Source organism: Vipera berus (assembly GCF_964194415.1).
Source record: "Vipera berus genome assembly, chromosome: 3".
Classification (NCBI taxonomy): domain Eukaryota; kingdom Metazoa; phylum Chordata; class Lepidosauria; order Squamata; family Viperidae; genus Vipera; species Vipera berus.
The window spans coordinates 170,708,352-170,719,989 of record NC_138204.1 but is presented as its reverse complement, the minus strand read 5'-3'; positions in this window follow the sequence as shown (position 1 = coordinate 170,719,989).

Below are 11,638 nucleotides of genomic sequence, written 5' to 3'. Positions count from 1 at the left end.
TGCCATACATTTTGTAATAATGTATCTTCTTTTTTATTTTCTTTTTTAAAAAGAATATATATTGTTAAGGGAAGAATTTAAAAAACTAGAATTAGAACTACAAATAAATCCACAAAAGAAAATACTGAAAAGACAAATTGGAAATAATAAAACACCTTTATTCATTTTGGTCGTTGGGGGTTTTTTTGTGTTTTTTTTGCTTTGAAATGTTTTTAACAATATGTAAACTGCCCCAAATTTCTATGAATCAGGCAGCAGATACATTTAATATGTTGTTATTATTAATTCATTTGTGAATTAGGATAGAAATGTAGTACAGTACTTGTGTTTCAAATTCTCAAATCTTTAGCTCAGATACCACATTAACACACTGTGATCAAACTTAATGACTTTTGTTTAGTTTTAGCCAGAAAATATGGATAAGAATAGGGTATCTTATATATAATTTACCATACTAAATCATGGCTTGCTAAAGATTACTGAATCATCATCATCAGGTAGGATTGCATATTATAGTAAATTTTAAGCTATGATTTACAAACCAATGGTTAAGTTCTATCAACACTGTAAACTAAAACAACATTATGGCTTTAATACAATGAATTAAACCATCAAGCAAATAGCTGTAACGGTCATATTATAGGCTGAGTTGACACTGACGAGGTCTCTCTGACAAGAGTCTTTTTTATATTTCCAACAACTGGATGACAAAAAAAATAGATAAAGGTTTTTTTTTTTCTTTCAAGAAGATAGAGTATGGGAAAAACATGACTTTAAATTCTCAGTGGCATGTATTTATTAGAAACGCACAAGATACTCCTAAAAACTTAAGGGGAAAAAAATCTTATAACCCTAGAGATAGAACCTTTACAGTTTGCTTCCAGACTGTGAGAGAAATAATGTAGCACAATAAAAAGCTGAAGGCAGAGACCTCAACAATATATTTTTGTGATGTGAAGGTTTGCCAAGTCTTCTGTGATGCTTTATCTTTTGATAATTATTGTTCTGTTTTTAATATGGCACACCACCACAGCAAAATTGTTTTGCAGCCTTACAAATTCAATATGCTAAAGTTCTAGTTTAGCATTAGATTGTAGGAAAATTACATAAAGCCAATTAATTAACTGATTCTGAAGCATGAATACCTTTGAATATATTTCTATGGGTCTGTCCTGGATTTCTCATAAGATAATATATTGATAGAAAAATAGTGGGTTGGATCCAATCTCTCTCTCTCTTAAAAAAATCCCCTTTAAAGAGACATAGATCCAAAATAAGAAAAAGAAAGACAATTTGTGGAAAACCCAACCAACGAAACAATAAATTTAGAAGTGACATATCTGGTTTATGAAAAATTGCAAAAATATTTCCCTCTTACTTTTATTCATTATTGCAATATTTAAAAAATGGGAAACAAACACTTTCTTAAATCCATTAAATGAAAATATGAGCCAAAATCTTGTGATACTGAAAATTTCTATTTGTGAGATCATACATTGCACTAACCCATCATATGGCTTGCTTTATTTCCATTTGGCAAAACTGGAACTTATCCATTGTGAGACCATAGTTCAGATATTAAATCCGGTGTGGTTTGGTTTTGCTTCATGTGAATGCATATACTCCACATTTCTATCCTATCAAGCATAGTTCTTTAAATACAGTTGATATTTCTGCAATGCCATAATATGTTGTCTCATACCAGAGCAGTTCTCATTTCCAGTTAAAACCAAGAGGAATTTAAATTCTGGTTTCAGTTCCTATTACTGATATTGGAAAAGACTATTCTTCCAGACTGTGTCATGCATACAAGCCTCCAAAAAAAGAGAATGTAATAGAGAAACTAAAGGGACGCGGTGGCTCAGTGGGTTAGGACGCTGAGCTTGTCGATCAGAAGGTCGGCAGTTTGGCGGGTCGAATCCCGAGTGCCGCGGAACAGAGTGAGCACCTGTTACTTGTCCCAGCTTCTGCCAACCTAACAGTTCGAAAGCATGTAAAAATGCAAGTAGAAAAATAGGGACCACTACGGTGGGAAGGTAACAACGTTCCGTGCGCCCTTGGCATCTAGTCATGCCGGCCACATGACCACGGAGACGTCCTCGGACAAGCGCTGGCTCTTCGGCTTTGAAACGGAGATGAGCACCGGCCCCTAGAGTCGGAAACGACTAGCACGCATGTGCGGGGGAACCTTTACCTTTACCTTTACCTAATAGAGAAACTAAGCAGAACAACCACTAATCAGCCAGAATGTTTTCATATTGCTTGTTAGCAGCATAGTTATATCAACAAACCATGGTTAAATATTAAAACTCTGGCTTCATTCATTGGGCAGAGGCTGATTTGAATGTGCAATGAAAAAACATTTTAAGCTACCTTTGGAATTATTGGTTCAGAAGGATGACATAAATGTTTTAATTATCTTAAATAAGTGCGATAGGAAACCAGCCATCAAAAGTAAATTATTGAATAGAAATAGAAATAAACAAACATCACCTGTATGGAATTGATATAAATTATTCTAACTAGCAACAGTGCTTTTCAACTGAAAATTCATGAAGTGCACAAGGTGTCCCCTAGCATCTGGTGGTACAACATTATGTGACTTCTGTTATCATTGTCTCTAGACTGACAATGCTGTGAGCTACAGTAATTGATGCTAATTTATAATATACTGTAAGAAGCCCCATATTGAGAACATTACGGATATGAAAGAGTTCTGGGAAAGCATATGAAAACATAATTTTGTGCATTATTTAGGGAGAAATTACCATTATAATTTCCACAGTGTGACAATCAGTTTTGTTAGCATACAATTCTGCAAAATAGATTTTACAATTAATATTTCAGGGAAAACATAGCACAGCTATCGTGATTGCTTCTGTGCATCTGCCACAGAGGGAAAGATATATTCATGGCATTAAAATTAAATAGAAAAATATGGCCCATACGTGGATTTTTAGAGGGAGGTGAGAGCCATGCCTTCACTTGAAGCACGTTAGGAATGCTGAAAGCCATCAGTTTCTATGCAAATATACTTGTCTTTTTAACATTGCCTTTTTTCTTCTTTTTCATAACTTGAAACCAAGTCAGCTATTGATTTATGCCAGGATATAAGAAACCATGGCTTCTGCTCTATATGTGATCCCCAAATCATTTTGGTAACAAAGATGGCATGCTTCAGGCCTATTTATTAAAGAATATAATCTTATGAGATTCGTATGTGACTTTCCTGTCTCTTCTCTCTGAAACAGTAATCCACCTCTGTCCCTCTGTCTCAGCAATCCTTATCTCCTCAACCTGCCTGTCAAGTTTGCTCTGAAGATCAGGCTTTTTCCAAAGTCTAGTCTAGTCACTAGGCTAGAATGACACATATACCTATCAGTGAGGCTGAGCTGGGTTGTAAATTGTGATTTTCTTCCCAGAGGTGGCCATCCTATTCCAACTTACAAAACTTACTGCTTTTAGTCTTTATTAACCACCCCGAGTTGCATAAGAGCAAGCAGCCACAAAAATTGACACCACTGACATTCATTATCAGGGTATTGTGATCTTTTTTTTTCTTGCATGCCATCCAGAGTTGAATTTCTATTTAACAATAGAAATAGTTAAATAAATAAATGGTTCACTCAGCTCTATTGTCTTGTGATCCTTCCTGTGGCAGTCTTAACCTGACAATATACTGATGGTAAAAAAGAAAGAATAATATATATCAGCATGATAATTATGGAAGAATATAAATGTGATTAATAAATAAGACTGTTTAGAAAAAGGCAAGCTAGTCTTAGTAGCTTTTCAGTCTTGAGGGATTAGGCAAGAAGGATAATTTTATTTATCGGTATATTTGTTCATATATGAGATTCCCTTCAGAAAGTAAAGTCAGATTCTTGACTAGGGTTGTGCCACTCGCTCCCATTAGTGTGGGCTGCTTAACATGACATGTATTTTTTATTCCAAAAATATCTATTTGTAAACTAACATGACACAGAGCAGAATCAAAATTTAATATTGCTGTGACTGCCTTTTGCTTCATTATTACCTTCTCAGAAAATCTCTGAGGCATGAATATCTTTGCAAATGTGCACTGTTGCTTGGTAGTTTATTTTTTATATTAGGATATTGAGGCTCATATTTCAAGTGCTGCTCTTTAAATATTCCACCCAATATCCAGTGCAAATCATAAATATCAAATCTGAAAAATCCAGCCATGACAAAACAAACCCATAAATGGAATAAAGTCATGGCAACTTTCCTTGTTGATATCCCTTATATACAATAAAATATAGTAAAAAGGAAAGCTGTAGTGCATGTCTCTCTCCACCCCCACCCCCCTTGCAACTGTTTTTCTGAATAAGAAGACATTCATAATCTCTTATACCAGTGACAATACAATCTAAGGAAAGTTGGGCTGGTTTGAACACATTAAAATCTTTTGTATTGTACATAAATTCCAAATCTAATTATACTGCCTTAAAAAATAAGGACCATTGAAAATTGCAATGTTTAGGGTATGTAATCCTCAGGGATTTCAAAGGATGTTTCTATCTTTCTTTGGAAGACTCAATTTGTGTAATTATTAAAAATAATTCAGTCTTTTTGAAAGAGATGGTATGTGTGGGGAGGAATTGTGTGCATTTCAAGTTGCAAGCTCCTGCTTGGGCTTTTGAGACAATGCTGAAATAGAATTAATAAATATAGTCACCTCTTAATTTAACATTTAATATGTGTATTGTATGTGTTCATTAAAGCCAAATGCCTGTTAATGACATAGAATTTGTTGAGTCCAAAAACAGGACTCAAGCTGCAACTGAGGGCTAGAGGCAGCACAAGTTGAGGCATTTGTATGCCATGACTGCAGTCAAAGGCAACTCAGTGTCAGGGCCATGAAACTACTCTGCACACACATGGCAAAGCTGCCTGCTAAAGGCAATCCTCACAGCTGAGAGGCCAGGTGGTGGCTTAAGATCAGACTCTAGGAAATACTGGAGCCTTTAAAACTGGCATTTTCTCACTTGAAACATGTAATCAAAATACAGTTTTTAACAGAGGCTATCAGCATAGTATATTCACATCCAGAGAAGTGTGACACATCATGTCTCCATGAACAAGGTGTTATATGGCTTCCAACCACTTTCATGGAGGGGGAAGGAAATTGGAGAGGGGAAAATATCTGATTTTCTCTATACGGCTATCCCAATATTTCAATACTGAATTGCATCTTCCTGTCCATTTTTGTAATAGATTGGTTTTTTAATTCATTTTTTATATGATCCAGTTGTTGTGCTTGGCCTATATCCATAAAACGATCCAATCTGTAGGATCCTTCTCAGATCCAGGTCTTGCAATTTGCATAGCATTTATGACTTCCTTTTCACTGAATTCCCCCCACCCCTTTGTGTAGTAACATTTGTAGTATTTGTGTCATTTTTACTCATTAACATATCACAGTATCTAAAATATTCCTTCCAGAAGCTTCTTGCTTCAGTTTCCATCCAAATCATTTCATCAGTTTTAATTCTACTCACTCTGATGGGAGTTACTCCACTCTTCTAGAGTTTGTTGCCCTTCTAAAACCATTTATTTTTATTAAAATGTCTCATTTTTCAGTGTATTCTAATCTTAACTGTTACTTGCTTTCATTGATTCCATTCTTTGCACCTATCTTTTTCTCTTTATACCTACAATAAATCCACTTTCTTCTATTTGCAGCACCAATTCTCTTCTATGCATAGTTTTTCTTCCATAGCCTTTCATTCTACCATTCTACCAACCATCCTTTTTTTATACCTCCAGTTAGCATAACTGCATTGTGCTGCAATCTGTATTCTTCCACTAACCTCACTGGGACATCATCTTCAAAATACATTTTACACAGGACTTCTACTTTTTCTTACTGAAGTTCCTTTAACTTCTTTCCTTTTCTTCCATCACCATTTTTTCCCCAAGACCCACTTAATTACCATTTCCCCCCAAGACCCACGACATAATCATGGATATGGGTAAAATCCTTCCCCATGTTGTCAGCTTAGGATAGCAGTTCCACCTAAAACCAACTCTGAGGATTCCACCTCCATTGCAAGAGTTGTATACACATGACATACTTACATATCTCTATGTAAATATGGAATGGTGGCAAGCTCAGGTTCAGAACAAAGAAATAAATTACTTATTGAATGACTATACCTTTGATTATAAATAGAGATATGGAGAAAAAAATTCAAACCTGAAACAAACCATTGGATTCCAGAGGTTCTGCCGAACTGTTTCCAGTTAGGCTTGGTTAACTGAAGCAGAGAACACTCTGGTTTTCTGGAATAATATAGTTAATATAAATGGGCAAGTAGGGCAAGGCTGGTGCCCTCTTTCTTCCTGTAATAATTCCCAAGATGCATGAACACACTGGCTAGCCAGCCACCAATCTTCCCAGGATTTTCCTCCTTCCCTATCTTCTCTCGGTGGTTTCTGTCTTTGGCCTTTTCCTCCACTTCACATGCCACCACCACTACTTTTGCTTGGATTTTAAAAAAAATGTCCCATTTTATTCCGTGCATGAAGCAAAACAGCTCCGTTGTGTAAATTAGAAGACTCATGTGTTTTGGTTTGGACACAGACCCAGAAAATAGCTATTCTGTGCCCGGAATGTTCATACAATGGAATGCACCCCTAACTAAGATCAATAATTATAAAATACTCCACTTCTAAAACTGATCCTAATCTGCATTCAGCAATCATTCTCTCTATCATACAGAAGCAGACACAAATTACCATCTTCCAGTGAGATAGCAAAAAAAAGAAAAAAGATGGGAGTTGGGGTAAGTAGAAGAGGTAATTCTACTGGAATAAGAAGGAAAACAAGAAAAGGAGAAAGAAAACTCAAACTGCCCAGGAAAGAAGACAAAACTAAGCTGCATTCAGTTGTCAAAGGACTAGTATTCATTTGTAGTACACATCTTCATCCTTCCCAAATTTCTGTCTGGAAAAGCTAATTTTGAAAGGCATTCTCAGCACGAATATCCATAACCGTTTACATCTCAACAAAGTTTTTTGCTCTTAATAAATGCAATACCCTGCCCCCACCACACCAACCCTATTTTGCAGGTAATTGTTTTGGGAGGGTATACAACTTTTATAAAATGATGTTTTCTTACCTGATAAAACATTTCTCTACTTAGTTTATTGTGGTTCATGTATTGTAAACCAACTTTAAATTGTTACTAAGCTCCCAATACAAAAAGAACATTTTCTTTATTAAGCCAACACTATCCCATTTAAGGGACGCGGTGGCTCAGTGGGTTAGGACGCTGAGCTTGTCGATCAGAAGGTCGGCAGTTTGGCGGGTCAAATCCCGAGTGCCGCGTAACAGAGTGAGCGCCTGTTACTCGTCCCAGCTTCTGCCAACCTAACAGTTCGAAAGCACGTAAAAATGCAAGTAGAAAAATAGGGACCGCTACGGTGGGAAGGTAACAGCGTTCCGTGTGCCTTTGGCATCTAGTCATGCCGGCCACATGACCACGGAGACGTCCTCGGACAAGCGCTGGCTCTTCGGCTTTGAAACGGAGATGAGCACCGGCCCATCGGAAACGACTAGCACGCATGTGCGGGGGAACCTTTACCTTTACCTTTATCCCATTTAAAGTCAGCCAGTATGATACAGTATAGTGGTTAAGACACCAGACTAGAAACTGAGAGACTGTGAGTTCTAGTCCTGACAGTCAATCTCTCTCAACTATAGGAGGAAGGCAAAGGCAAGAAAACTGCAGGGCCTAGTCCAGGTGGTCACCAAGAATTAACACCAAATCAAGGGCATCCAAAACAGCAGCAAAAACACCCACATAGAACTTAATGGTTTGTCACTTGTCAACTTGTGATAGATCTGATCAGAGGAATTTGAGGAGGCGCACTTCCTCTTTGTCACCATCAGCTGCAGCTATTACTCTTCTAGCATTTGCCTCTCCATTTTTCTGAATTTCTTTCATATTTATCACCACCCTCGCCCTTTATAACTCCACACTACCAACCCATTGAGGAGAGTACAGCAGACCTCTGCTAATTAATTTAGAAAGAAGAGGAGCATGCTCATACAATTCTGATGTAACAGTGTTATGAAATGACCAGACTAGTCCTCTCTTATTGCATATAGAGAATAAAAAGAGCTGCTTTAGCACGACTCTGCTTTAATAATATTCTGAATTGGTATCAGTGGGTATCTTTATCTTAAGATGCAGCTGTCTCTCTTTTCCTCATTGCAATGTCCAGAAAATAATGAGGATTTTTGTGGCTTAGAATCATAAAGTTGAAAGGGGCCTTTTAGGCCATTGAGCCCAATTCCCTGCTCAGTGCAGGAATTCAAATTAAAGCATCCCAGGCAGATGGTTATATCCTTCATTTAAAGATGTGCAACAAAGGGAAGTCTACTCCCTTTCTGATCAGAGTTCTTACATTAGGAAGCTTCAGAATCTGCTTGCTATAATTTATATTCATTTCCCTGCATCCTGCATTGTAGAATGAAGAAACATGTGTTGACCTTTTTTATATGCAACTTTCCAGATTTTTAAAGTGTTTTGTATCTCTCCTTAGTTATCTTATTTCAAATACTTTGTGCCTGTGTTGTCTCTATATACAATTCAGTTTCTAGTCTTCTGACCATTTGCACTGCCTTTCTCCTAACCTATTACAAGTTATTATGAAATCTCCAAATGTGGTGCCAAGTACTACTCAGTACACACACTCAACTGATACACTGATCAGGCAATAGCGGATACAGCAATCATCATAAATACAAGCCAGTTGCCAAGTACCTGCATTTTGATCATGGGACTGTGGGGATGCTGAGATGGTTGCAAGTATGAGGACTGGTTGTAATTCTGCTGTAGCAAAATTAAAAGAGGTGGTGTTTCATACCTTTCTACCCAAAGGTTGGAAATAGAGAATTTAACAAAGTTTGTGGCTTTGATGAGAAGATACCTTTTGAAACCAATGAATTTATAGATTAGAAAAGACTTTACTTGGATAACATATAACTATAACTCTGTTCTCCCTTTCTGCAGGACTTAGCATGTTGCCCTATCATGTCAGGGTCTGTGCCTTCCTGCTCAGAGCTATATCTGCTCTAATGTCTTCTCAGATTTTTGTTTACCAATATTTTAATTTGAGAGATGCCCGAACAGTGATGACTGAAAGTACTGGAAAGAGTCCTGAAATCAGATTCTCCCCTTTCCTATTCCAGGTTGGAAGTGATCCCTACTGGCTGAAAGGAGGCAACAGCAAAGCCAGGGGACAAAAGCGTGACATTTCTGAGAACACTTACAACTTACAAAACTTAATTTTGCAGGAACTAGACATAAAGAGGCAGGATAGGGACTGGCAATGGGTCAGTACATTTTATACTAGGATTGTTTGTTTGTTTGTTTGATTGATTGATGCATGTCATCAAGTCACTGTGAACTCTTAGAAATACATAGATTTTTCCATGAATTGGAGAAACTTTTGTCCAAGATAGTTTGATGTTGACTTAAAGTTGAATAGAAGTTTAAGAGCTGCCTCCTACAAACATACTTTCTTGGGCATAATAAATAGAGACTGCAAACAGAAGAAATCCTACCCAAAAAAAGATTTGTAAGCTTACAAATATAACAGCCAATGGAGAAGCTGAAGTAACCAGTCAGCCAGATCTATACTGATTGGCAAATTTTCCCATCCCAGACAGTTTCACATATTGCACTATGTTCAAAGATTTGTACTGTAGTGTATTAAACAAAGCCAACTGCGTGTGAATTTTAACAGTTGGGACTTTGAACAAAGATAATTCTAATATTAACAAAGCATTCAACCAATCATGGCACAGCACAATCATAATCCAAGTTATGCTAAGGTGTAGTTTATTTGTTTTTAGCTTGGTGTTGCGCCTGTAAGGTTTGTAAACCACAATTTACCATGTTGCATACCCAGTCAACTAATGTTTATTTCCTACAAGCAGGCAAGCATACAATAACACATTGTGTTATGTATGAATTTTGAAAACAGAACTGATTAACTGGGCTCACAGAATACCCTAGATTGAAATGTTGTTGTATTTAACAACCATTAAAATTGTCAAAGATGTATAAAGGAATTTCAAATGTTGGAAATGTAAATGCAAAGAAGAAACTTGTTACCATTTTTTGATGGACTTGTGATAAAGCAAAAACAATACACGTAGTCCTTGGTTTATGACTGCAATTGAACCGGGAATTTATGTTGTTAGGTGAGAAATTTGTTAAGTGAGTTTTGCCCCATTTTACGACTTTTCTTGCCACAATTTTAAGTGAATCATTGTAGTTGTTAAGTTAGTAACATGGTTGTTAAGTGAATCAGGTTTCCCCATTGACTTTGCTTGTCAGAAGGTCACAAAAGGGGATCACAAAAGGGGATCGCAAAAGGGGACACTGCAACCGTCCTAAATATGAACCAATTGTCAAGCATCCAAATGTAAAGTTTGTGACCACGGGGATGCTGGAATGGTCATAAGTGTGAAAAATGGTCATAAGTCACTCTTTTCAGTGCCACTGTAACTTTGAATGGTCACTAAACAAACTGTTGTAAGTTGAGGAATACCTTTACTGAAGTAAGATTCATATTTTAATATAGAAGATTCTCAAAATGAATACAAAAATCAAACCAGAGACTTTTAAGATTTAATGGACAAAGAACTTGGGAAAAAAATCTGAAACTTTATTGTTATACAATGTTGACAGCAGCAAGAATGCTGCACAAAAAGTGGAAAGAAATTCTAATTCCCACAATGGAGGAATGGAAAACTGATGGAACTAGCAGAGATGGCCAAATTAAGTAATTAATCAAAAGAAGAATACATCCAAATATTTATTTATTTATTTATTTATTTGTTTTATATACCGCCCTTCTCCCGGAGGACTCAGGGCGGTGTACAGAGCAATAAAGTAAGATACAATAAAACAATAGAGTGAGAAAATTTTAAAACCCAAATCCATCAGGCCAGGCCGGCTTGTTGGAATAGATGAGTTTTTAGATCACGCCGGAAGGAGCGAAGGTCGGGGGCCATCCGGATTTCAGCTGGTAAGCGGTTCCAAAGGATTGGTGCACCCACAGAGAATGCTCTCCCCCTGGGGGCCACCAGCCGACATTCTCTGACCGGTGGCACCCTGAGGAGGCCCTCTCTGTGGGAGCGCACAGGACGGAGGGATGTTGACGCTGGCAGCAGGTGCTCCCGTAGGTAATCCGGACCTACGCCATGTAGGGCTTTGTATGTCATCATTAGCACCTTGAATATGTCTGTATTATGGATTTTGTGCTTGAGATAGAAAAAAAATGAAATTTTGATTTTGGTTTTGCTGATTGTTTGTTGTTAGAGAAATGGCTAGAATATATCAAGCATGTAAAAGTAAAAAGTTGAGGCCTGATATTATTTTATTCTCCTGTGCTGAAGAGTTGGAAGTCAATGTATTCTTTTTTCCCCATTTATCCTACATTTCTCTCTTCCCCCTTTTCCTTCTGTTTCCCCATTATTTTCATTTGTATTTTATATTCTGGTAAGTTTAATAAAAAGGTTTGGATCATTAAGTCCCTGAAATACACTGATAGTCAATCTAAAGCCTTCTGTTGGCGCTTTAATATATACATTCAG